This window comes from Panthera leo, chromosome B1 (assembly GCF_018350215.1).
Source record: "Panthera leo isolate Ple1 chromosome B1, P.leo_Ple1_pat1.1, whole genome shotgun sequence".
Lineage (NCBI taxonomy): Eukaryota > Metazoa > Chordata > Mammalia > Carnivora > Felidae > Panthera > Panthera leo.
The window spans coordinates 52980250-52994957 of NC_056682.1; the positions used below are offsets into that span (position 1 = coordinate 52980250).

Here is a 14708-nt window from a genome sequence, read left to right on the forward strand (position 1 = left end):
ACAACTGGATGGTGATCTAGTGGTCCCTCAGGGCAGATTAATATAATTTCCCTGATCACAAATAAGGTGAGGTATCTTTTTGTATGTGTATTGGTCATTTAGGGTTCCTCTTTTTTTTTTTTTTTTTTAGCTTTGATTTTATTTTATTCCTCTTTTGATAAGTATCTAGTTAAGTCATTTGCCCATTTTTTTTTTCTACTGGCTTGTCCATGAAGAATAATTTGTACTGCGAATATTCTTACTGTTCTGATTTTGTAATGATCAGGGCAGGCTAAACGTTCAGTATATTAAGACCAGGTATGTGTCCCCAGACCTAGTTCTTTCCCTAGGCCTGGTTTTATAAATGCTGGTGACAAACCAAGTCTGATTTATATGATGCACCTTATATGGGAAATATCTGTGACTCAAAGTATCTGCTCATCCTAGATAAATGACAGCACAGCTAGTGTAAGATAACCATTGGAAGATAACCATCGCTAATTTGATGATTATCAGTTGTCACTGAGTGAATTGTAAAACTATTGAGTTTTATTTTCTAAAAAAACAAACAAAAAACTACAAATTATGGATTGTCCAAGATGGCGGTGTAGAAAGATCCTGAATTCATCTCCTCCTATGGACACACCAAATCTACAACTACATATGGAATAATTCCTGCTGAAAAAGAACTGAAAACTAACCGAACAGCTTTCTCCACAAGAGATAAAACGACTGCATCTAGATTGGGTAGGAGAGGCAGAGACACTGTCTCACCAAAACCCTACCCCTGGCTCTGTGACACATAATTGGAGGGATCTCACTTCTAAAGCCTCTCCCTGAGGAGAGAGGGGTTTATGTCACACATTGGGCACCCCAACCTTTGAGACCTGCGCCCAAGAGACCATGCCCTCAAAATGCCTGTCTTTGAAAACCAATGCAGCTTACATCCGGGATCCTGAGGGGCTATGGGATCTGAGATACTTCTTTTGAGGGGCTTCTTGTGAGTGGACTCACTTGTCCGGAACCAGTGCAAAGGCAGCAGTTTGAGAGGTGATTGAATTTTATGTGATGGTGATTCTGTTGGTCATATTAAAGAGTCTACTGGAGGAGTAGGGATTAATTGGGATTTTTCTTGGAATGGAATGGAGTGTAACGTATTTTTGTGCTCTTCCCCCACCTTCTTAGTGAAGCTGGGCATGTGAGGATGCAACCATGCTAAAGCCAAGGGCATGCCCCACCATCTGTGCTCATTCATTGAGTTGAAATTTCTCTTCCTTCGTTTCTTTTTTTTTTTTAATGTTTGTTTGTTTGTTTGTTTATTTATTTATTTATTTATTGAGAGAAAGAGAGTGTGAGTGAGCAGGGAAGGGGCAGAGAGGGAGAGAGAGAATCCCAGACAGGCTCTGCGCTGTCAATGTAGAACCTGACTAGGGCCCAACCCCATGAACTGTGAGATCATGACCTGAGCCAAAATCAAGAGTCCAGCACTTAACTGGCTGAGCCACTCAGGCACCCCTCTCTTCCTTCGTTTCTAATTTTATTTATTTCAGTCCTCTCTCTTTTTTCCCTGGATGAGCATGGCTAAAGCTTTATCAATTTTGTTTATCTTTTCAAAGAACCACTCTTAGTTTCATCCATCTTTTCTATTGATGTTGTTGTGTGTTTTTTTCTTTTTGTTTGTTTTGTTTCTATTTCATTTATTTATGCTCTGAACTTTATTATTTCCTTCCTTCCACTAACTTTGGGAGTGAAACTCCTTCAGTTCATCTTGTTTGGAGCTTTCTCTTTTTTGGACCTGGATGCCTGTTTCCTTCCTCAGGTTGGGGAAGTTTTCAGCTATTATTTCTTCAAATACACTTTCTGCCCCTTTCTTTCTTCTCCTTTTGGGACCTCTGTGATACAAATGTTAGTACCCTTTGTCACAGAGGTCGCTTGACATATGCTCATTTTAAAAATTCTTTTTTAAAATAAAAAAAAAATTCTTTTTTCTTTTTGCTGTTCAGCTTGGTTGCTTTTCATTACTATGTCTTCCAGCTGATCTGCTCTTCTATATCCTCTAATTTTCTGTTGATTCCCTCCAGTGGAATTTTTATTTCTATATTGTGTTCTTCAGCTACAACTGGTTCTTTTTATGTTTTCTATCTCTTTGTTGAAGTATTCACTTAGTTCATCTACTCTTCTTTCAAGTGCCGTGAGTGCCTTTATGACCATTACTTTGAACTCCTTATCAGGTAGATTGCTCACTTCCATTTTGTTTAGCTCTTTTTCTGTGGTTTTGTCTTGTTCTTTTGTTTGGAACATATTAATCTGTCTCCTCACTTTGAGTGACTCTCTGTGTTTATTACTATGTATTAGGCATGTCAGCCACGTCTCCCGGTCTTGAAACTACTGGCCTTATATAGAAGAGGTCTTGTGGTGCACTCCTGTAGCACAGTCCCCCTGGTCACCAGACAGGTGATTCAGGTGCATCTCCTGTGTGGAATGCATGTGCCCTTCTATTATGGCTGGGCCATGACTGCTGCAGGTGCACTGGTAGACAGGGCTTGCCCCCAGTTCAGCTGCTGCAAATCTGCTGGTGGGTGGGGCTAGGTTCCCCCTCCCTGTAGCAGAAGTCTTGCTGGAGAGATACCAGAGGTGGAGCAGTGGGGGCTTCTTTGGAGGGGTATCCACTGGGATGAATGGGTTGGGTGGGGCAAGTGATGCTAGCAAGGTAGATGAAAAGTGTCAGAACTGGCTCCGGCAGCTAGACTAAAGGATGGCCAGAAAAATGGATCCACCAGTACTTCTGTTCTCAGAGAAAGCTCCTGCAGATCCCTGCCCTTTTGGCACATGTCCTGAAATTAGTCAATAAATCCCCATCACATATACCCAGGTCCTTTTAAAAATATTGCTTTGGTGCTAGGTATCAGGCTGAGTGATATAGCTTGCTGGCTCTTTAAGAATGGAGATGGTTTCCTAAAGTCCTCAGGCTCTCCTGGAGTTAAACCCCACTGATTTTCAAAAGCAGATGTTATGGGGGCTTGTCTTTTTGATGAAGGCCCCCAGGGTCAGCCCTGCCTGGTGTGGGCCTTGATTGCCCCCAGTATCCCATGCCTGTGATATCCCTTCTGATTATAGGTCACTGTGTGGAGGACTGGCTTCCCAACTACATCTCTGCCCTTCCTACCCTTCTTGATGTGGTCTTATCAATATGTCTTTGATTGTACCAGTCTTCAGGTTGTTTTCAGAGTAAATTGCATTACATGCAGTTGTTGCCTTGGTATGCCTGTGGCAGAAGATGGACTCAGGATCCTCTTGCTTTGCCATCATCTTTTTCTACCTCTTCTTAACAATTTGAATATATTATCTCTTCCGGCTTGCAAAGTTTCTGTGGAGAAATCTGGTCTTATGGGGGTTTCTTTGTATGTGACCAGTCTCTTCTCTTGCTGTTTTCAAAATTCTTTATTGTAGACTTTTGACAACATGATTATAATATGCTTTGGTTGGACTTTCAATTTTTCTTTGTTGGGTTCCATTAGGCTTCATTAATTTGGGTATTCATTTCTTTTCCTCAGGTTTGGGAAGTTTTTAGCCATTATTTCTTCAAATAAACAATCTGCTTCCTTCTGTCTCTGTTTTTTTGGGACCCCAATAATGTGCATATTGTTTGACTTTATGGTGTCCTTAATTCCTTTCATCTTCTTTCTATATTTTTCATTCATTTTTATTTTTGTTTCTCTGACTGAATAATTTCAAATGACCTGTCCTCACATTTGTTGATTCTCTTTGCTTATTGTTCTGGTCTCCTGTTGAACTTGAAATTTTCTGTTCAGTTGTTGTGTTTTTCAGGTCAAATGAAATGTTGAAATACTCTCATATCACTTGACAACTAGCTACCGTTTTGATCCTCCCATTAGGCACTTTATGCCCCTGTTCCAGATCCCCAAGCATCCCACAATGTAGCATGAACCATTTAGAATTAGCATTTTAGTTTTCAGACAGAATTTTAACCAACCGTGGCATTTCATTTTTAGGATTTCATGTTGAAAACAACTCACTACGCCATTAATGGTCACTTGTTGGCTTTCATTAAATTGGATCTTCCTTATAGAGCTTATGGGAGAACCAACTGAAGTTAGAGGGTGAGAGTATATTGCTGCCTTTTCCCTAACAACGGGGGACTTCAGACCAGAGGAATGAAGGGCCCAAGGACAACAACTCCTTTGATTAGTGGCAAATCTTGACTTAAATATTGGCTTTTCTAGACCATGGTCCCAGGACCCATTACCCTTTCATCATGTTTCTCTAATTGTATACTGGGGCAGGGTTTAGAGTGAGGGTAAGATTATAGTTTCAGTCTCTCTGAGATTCTACCGGCCCCAAGAGATGACTTCAGACCAAAACCCAAATCAAAACCCAAGCAGGAAGAAGCCAGCTGGTTACCCATAACAGCTGCTTCAACAGGAGAATAATAAAGAAATCACTCTCTGCACCTGCAGAAGTTCAGACAGGGAAGTGAGATCTGTTTGTTCCAAGTGATCAAGAGACATCTGCCTGGAAGGCGCTGTGTAATCAGGTGAATCAGTTTATTACCTTTAGCAAAATTTGATTATGCTTGGAGTCTTAGGACATTCTGTGAGGAAATGTTGGCTTGGAACTTGTCCCTGGCCACACACAGAGAAGAAAGGCCTCAGTGCTTGCTTTCAAGATCAGATGCCTTAATGCCACTGGGACTAGTGCCCAGAAGTCCCCAAGGCTAGTTTGCATTCTTCCTTAGCTTCTGCCAGATTGTCTACAGAACATGATTATTCCCTTGAACAATTAAGTCTCTTCCTCCTCCTCAAATTTCTTAGCATAATTGTAACAAATTGGGCTGTCCTCATCTCCACTTCTGGAAGGCACTGTGGAGAAAAGCAATTCTGTAACACTCGTCAAGAATCTGGCATGTGACAAATATTCAGCCTTACTTATAACTATGAGCAAATCCTCAGCCCACCTTTTATTTTCTCAACTCATATCTGTAAAAATCAAGGTACAAATCTAATTTGGGGAAACATGCAAGGGCCGGCATCACTATTGAGTGTAAAGGAGAAATCCAGCATATCCATCTATTCCAGTATGAAAATTGAGGTCTCCAGTGGTGCCTAGGTGGCTCAGTCCATTAAGCGTCAAACTCATGATTTCAGCTCAGGTCATGATTTCACTGTGAGATTGAGTCCCATGTTGAGTTCTATGCTGACAGTGCAGAACCTGCTTGGGATTCTCTCTCTCCCTCTCTCTGCCCCTCCCACACATTCATGTTCTTGTTCTCTTCCTCTCTTAAATAAATAACAATTTTTTAAAAAGAAAGAAAATAGAGGTATCCAGAGAGTAGAAAAAGGGGAAGTTCAGTTCAGTTCAGTTCAATGTGGTCAACACTTGTGGCACTCCATTTCATGCCAGGCCCTGTGTGGCATTCCAAGGATTTACAGTGTTTGGAAGATTCTTGCCTTCACAGTCACATGGGTCATAAGGTTATAATTTTAATATAATGAGGTAAAAGCTATAGTATTTTCATGTACAACATGCTATTGAAACTTGGGGCACAAAATTGAGAATTGGGGGAAACATCTCCTGGAGAAGATGATATCCTGGAGTAGAATCTTTAAGGATAAGTAGGAATTAACCAGGAAGTACAGGAAGTACAGGAAAAGGGGTTCCAGGGAAACTCAGTAGATTCATAGAATCAGGGTACAAAGGTATAGAAGAGTATGGTGTGTGCAGATATAAACACCTATTTACGTATTGCTAGAATGTAGGTGTGGTTAAAGATGAAGATGGAGAGGGAGGTAGAGCCAAGTTACAAAAGACTGTGAGTGAAATTTTAACAAATTAGACTTAATATGTTATAGAGGTATTATTGAAGGGAGTTCAAGGAAATGATAAAGTCTGATATGTCTTTTGGATAGATCCATTGAGCACCCTTGTGAAGGACAGATTTAGGGGGAAAGATTAGAGTTAAGGAAGTTAGAAGGCTTTAATTTTTGAGAGTCATATGTTTAGACAAAACCTCTGTTGGCCTACCCCTTACACTGAAGCAGCACTCAACAGGTAGTGTTCACTCTAGAGTTATTAATAAGAAAGTGATATTGTACCAGCTAAGCTGTGTAGAGGTTGAGGGGAGAGGTAGTGTTATTATCTGAAGAAGAGTGGTCTGACTCGAGGACTGTCATTATACCTGTGAATTTACCATTATTCAAGGTCTGTCTCTTGGTTTTCCAGTTTCCAAAAGCATATCCATCCCCCAGGATCAGATTCACATAAAACAGGCTCATAAGATCAATACGAAACAAGTATCACGATATATTAATTTGTGATGAAAAACAGTTATCATGGGCTTGGAATATTCTATGCCAGAGTTCTTTGCCTTCTTTTCTTGGTTATTCTAGGTAATGGTTGTCAATTTTGTATATCTTTTCAAAAAACCGACTCTTAGGTTTGTTATCTTTTCTATTGTTTTTCTATTTATTTTTATTCTAATATTTATAGTTTACTTCATTTTGCTGAGTTTGGGCTTAGTTTCTAATTCCTTGAGGTGTAAAGTTGGGTTGTTTATTCATGCTATTACTTAGTAATCTTTTGTTTATTTAAAAACAACCCCTTAGCATGTTTTGAAAGGCAAATCTAGTGGTGATGAACTTCTTCAGACTTTGGTAATGTTTTTTATCCCTCCTTCATTTCTGAAGGAAAGCTTTGCTGGTTGTAATATTGGTTGGCTGTTGTTTTTTCTTTCTGACCTTTTTTTTTTTTTCAATATATGAAATTTATTGTCAAATTGGTTTCCATACAACACCCACTGCTCATCCCAAAAGGTGCCCTCCTCAATACCCATCACCCACCCTTCCCTCCCTCCCACCCCCATCAACCCTCAGTTTGTTCTCAGTTTTTAAGAGTCTCTTACGCTTTGGCTCTCCCACTCTAACCTCTTTTTTTTTTTTTTTTCCTTCCCCTCCCCCATGGGTTTCTGTTAAGTTTCTCAGGATCCACATAAGAGTGAAAACATATGGTCTCTGTCTTTCTCTGTATGGCTTATTTCACTTAGCATCACACTCTCCAGTTCCATCCATGTTGCTACAAAGGGCCATATTTCATTCTTTCTCATTGCCTTGTAGTACTCCATTGTGTATATAAACCACAATTTCTTTATCCATTCATCAGTGGATGGACATTTAAGCTCTTCCATAATTTGGCTATTGTTGAGAGTGCTGCTTTAAACATTGGGGTACAAGTGCCCCTTCTTTCTGACCTTTGAATATGTCATTCTACTTCCTCTTGGCCTGCAAGGTTGAGAATCTGGTGATAGCCTTACGGGAATTTCCTTGTATGGCACAAATCTTTTTTCTCTTGGTGCTTAAAAAATTGTCTTTGACTTTTGACAATTTGATTACATATGTTGGGGTAATTTTCTTTAGGTTGATTTTGGTTGGGGACTTTTAAGCCTCAGCTAGCTGGATTTTCATATCCTTCTCAAGATTTGGGAAATTTTTAGCCTTTATTTCTTTAAAAAAATTTTTTTTAACATTTATTTATTTTTGAGAGAGAGAGAGAGAGTGAGCATGAGTGGGGGAGAGGGAGACACAGAATACGAAGCAGGCTCCAGGCTCCGAGCTCTCAGCACAGAGCCCGAAGTTGGACGCTTAACCAACTGAGCCACCCAGGTGCCCCAACCTTTATTTCTTTAAATAAACTTTCTTCCTTTCTCTTTCTCTTCTTCTGACATTCTCATAATTCTTATTGTTCACTTAGTGGTGTTTCATATGTACCATATATTTATTCATTGTTTTTCATTTTTTTCTTTTTATTCCTCTAACTGGCTGATTTCAAATGACCTATGTTCAAATTCATGGATTCTTTCTTTTCCATGATTGAGTCTCCTGTTGAATCTTTCTATTGAATTTTTCATTTCTGGCATTGTATTCTTCAGCTCCAGGAGTTCTGTTTGGTTCTTTTTATGGTTTCTATTTCTTTTCTTTTTAGAAAGTTTTTATTTTCTGTCAACCTTATTTCCATTTTTTTTTCCTTTGTGGGAGAGCAACTTAAAACCACTCAGTGGTTGTTCCTTTATGATTTCTATTTTTTTATTAAACTACTCATTTTGTTCATGCATTGTTTTCCTGTTTTCATTTAGTTGTTTATCTAGTTTTCTTTTGCATCTTACTGAGCTTCATCAAGATAATTACTTTGAATTTTTTGTCAGTAATTTGTAGGTCTCCATTTCTCTAGGGTTGGTTACTATAGTTTTATCACTGTTCTTTGGTGGTGTCATGTTTGCCTGATTCTTTATCATCCATGTAGCCTTGCATTTGTACTTGTGCATTTTATTTTTTTTATTTTTTTATTAAAAACATTTTTTTTTAATGTTTATTTATTTTTGAGACAGAGAGAGACAGAGCATGAACAGGGGAGGGGCAGAGAGAGAGGGAGACACAGAATCTGAAACAGGCTCCAGGCTCTGAGCTGTCAGCACAGAGCCCGACATGGGGCTCGAACTCACGGACTGTGAGATCATGACCTGAACTGAAGTCGGGCGCTTAACTGACCAAGCCACCCAGGTGCCCCAATGTACTTGTGCATTTTAAGGAAAAAATATTTCTTCAAGTCTTTATAGACTGTCTTCAGTAGATAAAGGTTTTCTTATTTGGGATCCTCAGGATGATGGGATTATCTTCAGGGTCAAAGTTAAGCAGAATTGGAGACAGTTCACATGGCTGCTATTGGGTGTATTGTGGGATCCATAGTTAGCAGGCCTGTTACCTGGCATTTGGATGGGCATGGATTCTGTCTGGTCACTGGATGAACAGATCTTCTTGCAGGACTTTGGTTTGTTGGCTGGTACTGGTACAAGGGTCAACTTCAAGGTCCACAGATGGTGGAAATGTTGTCAGATGTGCAGATAGGTGTGGTTCCCTCCCGATTCCTGGGAGGGCTCCTGATAGGTCACTGAGTGGGCTACTGGGTGGGAAGAATTTGTCCTGGACTATGGCTGAGACGTCTTGAATTGAGTCACAGGGCTACTTCATAGTCCACAAATCTGGGACCCAAATTTCAATCCAACTGCAGCTGGGACCCAGATCTGTAGGCCTGTGTCCAGGCCACAGACTGGCATGCCTCTTGCTAGGTTTCTGGGTGGACAAAACTGCCCTCAGGCTCAGCCTAGTGGTTCTGGAGTTTGGTCACATGGCTGCTTCCAGATCTGTAGTCAGACTGAAGTTGGTAGGCCTGCTTCCTAGGACACAGATGGGCGTGTCTCCCTTTAGGCCCTAGGTAGGCAGGACTGATCCTAAACCATGGCTGAGAGTGACTAGATCTGGGTTATGGGGCCCCTTTAAGATCCACAGTCACACTGACTGTGGACCTGTCTCCCCAGGCACAGATGGATATGTCCCCTGGTGGGTTCCTGGTGGGCTTAGTAGGAGGGTTCCCAGACCACTGCTATGAGAGACTAGAGCTGAGTTACAGGGCCAAAACTTGTTTCGGGATCTGCAGTTGGTTTGAGATTGGGAAGCTCATCTTGGGACATGGATGGGTGTGACTCCCACTTGGTGCCTGTGAGGACGACTGGTGGCTAAGAGGAACTGGAAGTGGGTCATGAGTCCCTTCAGGTTCACAGTTGGGACCGAGGTCAGTGGACCTGTTACTTGGGACTTGCATGACTCTTGTTGGGCCCCTTGACAATGGTGCTGGTGGCAGGACAAAGTCAAATGGAGCTGTAGCCAAGATCACGGGGGCATGGGTTGTTTCCAGATCTAGAGTCTGCCAAATTGTTTTTGCTGTGAGGTGGCTACAGCAGGGAACCTCCATCTTACTGATTTCATTCTCAGTTATGAGAGTCAGTGTATGTTTTGTCAGTCTGTTTCCATTTCAATTCTTAGTCACCTCAACAATCTAGCTACCAGTAGGAAAAATTTTCACCTTACCACCCTCTGTCTTCCCTTCTTGCTGGCCTCTGTATCATTCAAGGCCTCATACCAATTACGATATTACCCCTTCCTGAAAATCTGTAACCGGGAGGAATAATTTGTATTTATTTTATATCCTTACTAGATAATAAGTTCCTTACAGTCATGGAATCATCTCTCTCTCTCTTTCCTCTCTTTCTCTCTGGATATGTGATATGTGCAAATATTATGTAATACGAACAAGTATTATATATTGTGAAATATATAATATGAACAAAAATTTTTTTACAAAATTATTTTTTTGCCAGTATCAATCTTTATTGGAGCTATTAAAACTTTATTAAACTATTGAGATCTTTATTAAAACTATTCTGTAGAATAGTTTTAGATGTATAAAAAAGTTACAGAAATAGTACAGAAAATTTTCACCTATTCATTTTTCAACAACTATTTCCTGAGCTTATATTATGTGTAAGCAATGGATCAGAGCTATCAGGCTGATAGAGACAGAATAAACTGAAATATCATATGGTAAGTATATTGCTTGAGGTTTCCATGGCTGCTTCAGGAATATGGGAGACCACTGTCTAACTGTGAGGGTGATGGAGTTTGGAAGGTGAAAGAGAGTCTTCGTTGGTTATCACCAACCTGATACTCAAATTTGAATCTTGAAGTAAATTTTGGGCAAGAAAGTGGTGATTGTAAAGGAAGGGAGAAAGCCACTTTCACACAGAGGCATTTTGTATGAGCTCAGAGGAGGGAGGAGGTATGGAGTATTTGGGTGAGAGCAGGTGAGGAAAGGTCAGGTAAGGCTCTTGCTCATCATTCTGAGGAAGGAATTTGGCTGTGTCCTATAGGCAGTAGGACACAACTGAAAGCTTTGGACATAGTGTGGCTGGAGAATGCACTGGGGAGGTCAAGAGTAGAGTCGGGAAAACTCGTTAGAGTCTTCTCTAGTAATGTAGGAAGCAGAGGTGGTGGCTTGGGCTAGAGTAAGGTACAGTGGAAATAAAAAAATCCAAAATGGACAACGTCCAGAGACATTTAAGGAATATCATGGGAAAGCCTTGGGATTTGACTAAATTTGGGGAGGGTGAGGAAAAGGGCAAGGCCAGGAACAGCATTCAAGTGTCCAGCATGGGTAATTGAGTGGATGATGGTGCATTCACAGATATGCGGGCAGGGGGAGCAACAGTTCTCAAGAGGGAGAAGTTAGTTCTGTTTTGGACCTCATCCAAACCATGGTTATCATTATAGCTAACACTAAGGGCACTGACAATGGGCCCAGCAGTTGTGCCTCAACAACATCATCTTATTTAATTTTTTTTCAATGTTTATTTGTTTTTGAGAGACAGAGAGAGACAGAATATGAGTAGGGAAGGGGCAGAGAGAGAGGGAGACACAGAATTCAAAGCAGGCTCCAGGCTCTGAGCTGTCAGCACAGAGCCCAACGCGGGTCTCCAACCCATAAACCGCGAGATCATGACCAGGGCTGAAGTCGGACGCCCAACAGACTGAGCCACCCAGGCGCCCCCAACATCATCTTATTTAATCCTTTGATAAGCCTTTCTAAATAATGAATACAAAAAACCTGGAAGCACAGAAAAGTAAAGTGGTTTTCTTTAAGACACACACATTATTTTGAGGCAAGTCAGCATGGCCTATTATCCATACTCTTTACTGTGCCCAATAGGCAGTGGGCAGATGGGCTTGGCTGACAATCAGGACAGACACTGGGGTATAAGGTATAATTTTGGAAATTGTTGGGCAAATGATGGGGGTGGTTGGCATCACCCTGGGAAAACCTCTTGAGTGCAACTAAAATCAAGGCCTTGGGGACAACTTTGAGGAGTTCTAACAGTTAAAGGGCAAACAGAAGCAAAGGAGTCAGGAGAAAAATCAGGTGAGTGGGGGCTCAGTAATCAAAAATCAGATAAGATGGATAGAGGGGAATGATCAATATTGCTGAATACCGCTATGAGGTTGGAGAAAATGTTTATTGAACTTAGTAAAAAGAGGACATTTGTGATTTTTCCTTTTGCGTATTGAATGCAAAGAGCTGATGGCAGTAAGTGGTGGGGGGGGGGGTGATAAAATAAAGAGCAAATGGATACTTTTTTTTTTTTTTTTGAAATTAGCCTGTGAAAAGGAAGGGTGAGCTAAGGTAAGGATAGGATTTACTATCCCATTTTATCTCTGGAACAAAATAGAAATTTCTATCTTTTTCATGCCTGACTGTAGTATTAGAAATGTCTTCTGGGGCGGCGCCTGGCTGGCTCAATCAGTTAAGCATATGACTTGGTTCAGGTCATGATCTCGTGGTTCGTGAGCTCGAGCCCCGCATCAGGCTATGTGCTGACAGCTTGGAGCCTGAGCCTGCTTTGGATTCTGTGTCTCCCTCTCTCTCTGCCCCACCCCTGCTCATGCTCTCTCTCTCTCAAAAATAAATAAACAAACAAACAAAAAAAAGAAATGTCTTCTGGACCAAGTGGTCATTATCATTATTGTTAGTATTCAACTGAACAAAACAATATAAATACAAAAATCAATTTTGACAAGTAATTAAATTTATAAAGTAAAACTTGATTAGAAATTTATTTCCAATGAGATGGACAAAATAATTTTTTCAATTGGTTCACATATCTTTAGGTAAATATTCTTTACTGCTAGATTTTATAGGGAGTTCCATTCCTGTTTTTTTAGATGAAATTCATTAAAAAACTTGTTTGTGAAATGAGTAGATGGATCTGGGAGTCAGGTGATAGCACTGTCTCTCAATTCCTTGAATTGTCTGAGTTATATGCTGAAAAATCATTAGTGAACAACAATTTTTAAAAATGCCCTATCAGTTGACAAGTAATTATGTCTCTCTCCAGTTTTGCTGGTATGAAAGAATTACAAACATCTGATTTATGAATGCATTTATTACCCCAGCTTTACAGTCATTCCTTTCTTACTTTCTGAGTTTACCAAAAAGGTGTTAAGTTACCTAGATGACTTACAGTCATCCCATGTAACCGTTTATTCTCATAACCAGTTGGGACATTAAAATACTGTTAACTTCTATATATGTTCACCAATATAATTTTTTGACAACCGCTTTTATCTTATCATGTTATTTATACATTTCATTAAAACTCAAAACTTCAGCTATAGCTCATTTGCTCCATGGAGAATATCTACCATATTGACTAATCAAATGAATCAGCTTAATTAGCCTTACTATCCATCAGAAAAGATCTGACTTTATTATTTTTTTTATCCAAACAAACAATTTATTTCATAACCTCTGCCACAGATTCTTACTTCTGAATTATAATGGCAAGATATATAAACATACAGCATGGAACCCAGATATGACTTTGTTACCTGGATGAAATACAGTATCAGCACCGTCAGTGTTTCTTCTCATGCTTTACTTTCACGGAGACTTCTCTCAGGAGCAATGCATACTTTCAGCAGCTGGAGGATGAGTAGTTACATGGAAATTGCCATCAGTCCTGCCACCTTACATACATACTTGAATTAGGAACATATCAATGGGGCCCAAAACATTTGGGCTTAAATTAAAGAAACTCTTCAAACCAAGTTTCAATTGACATTCTGTTGCCAAAGAGATTTTACATCTTAAGTTGTTGCATCAGAGCAAGACTTGGGATATGTGCGTTTGGGTATGCTTTTCATTCATAAAACAGGATGAAGTGGGAATTTGGGAAGAACTGGCAGGATGCCTCAGCTCCAGATGTTTTTTCTTTTAAAAAAGCATTTTTTTAAATGTTTATTAATTGTTGAGTGACAGACAGAGAGTATGAGTGGGAGAGGGGCAGATAGGGAACGGGAGACACAGAACTTGAAGCAGGCTCCAGGCTTTGAGCTGTCAGCATAGAGCCCAACGCAGGGCTTGAACCCACAAACTGTGAGATGATGATCTGAGCCAGAGTCGGACGCTCAACCGACTGAACCACCCAGGCGCCCCTTCAGACATGTTGAAGGAGAGTAAATTTGGAAGTTGAGAAAGCAAGGCTCCTTATTTCTTTTTTATTTTGTGCATTGTATTTTATTGCTAACACCAAAATATATAGAATCACATTTGAGGAGATGTGTTATTAAGCAGGATGTGGAGGATGCAGACAGGAGGGTCCAAGAGCAAAATCAAACTTGTCAGCAAGCACATCAAAGCCAAGGAACACTCCAGGTCATCTGACTCCTCAGTGACCTTTTCTACCAGGACAAAAGTCCCTGCTGTCACTCCTACTTGGGCGTTGTGTTTGGTAATCACACTAGGAGCTGTTGGGGAGCAGAAATGTCCCCCAGCCCCACCACCCACCCTTCTCCAGCTGCTTGGAGTTAGAACTGCTGCCTTCATTTGGTGGTCTTGTTTCTTAAATCATTTCCCAGTCCATACTGGATATTTACCCAAAGGTTACAAAAATACAGATTCGAAGGGGGTACCTGCACCCCAATGTTTATAGCAGCATTATCAACAATAGCTAAACTATGGAGAGAGCCCACATGTCCACTGATTGACAAATGGATAAAGAAGAGGTGGTGTATACACACGTGCGCACACACACACACACACACACACACACACACTGGAATATTACGCAGCCATCAAAAAGAATGAAATCTTGTCTTCTGCAATGACATGAATGGTGCTAGAATGTATTATGCTAGTGAAATAAGTCAATCAGAGAAAGACAAATACTGTATGATTTCACTCACATGTGGAATTTAGGAAACAAAACAGATGAAAATATGTAAAGGGGGTAGAAAAAGAGCAGAGAGGGAAATAAACCACAAGAGACTCTT

The 14708-nt window shown here is 40.4% G+C and overlaps 1 non-coding gene across 1 annotated transcript; it reads left to right on the forward strand.

The window, feature by feature from the left end:
• Positions 1-226: 226 nt before the first annotated feature.
• LOC122218844 lies at positions 227-358 on the forward strand. Its single transcript, XR_006202153.1, has one exon. It is a non-coding gene; the product is annotated as a small nucleolar RNA SNORA72 (small nucleolar RNA).
• The last annotated feature ends 14350 nt before the right edge of the window (positions 359-14708 follow it).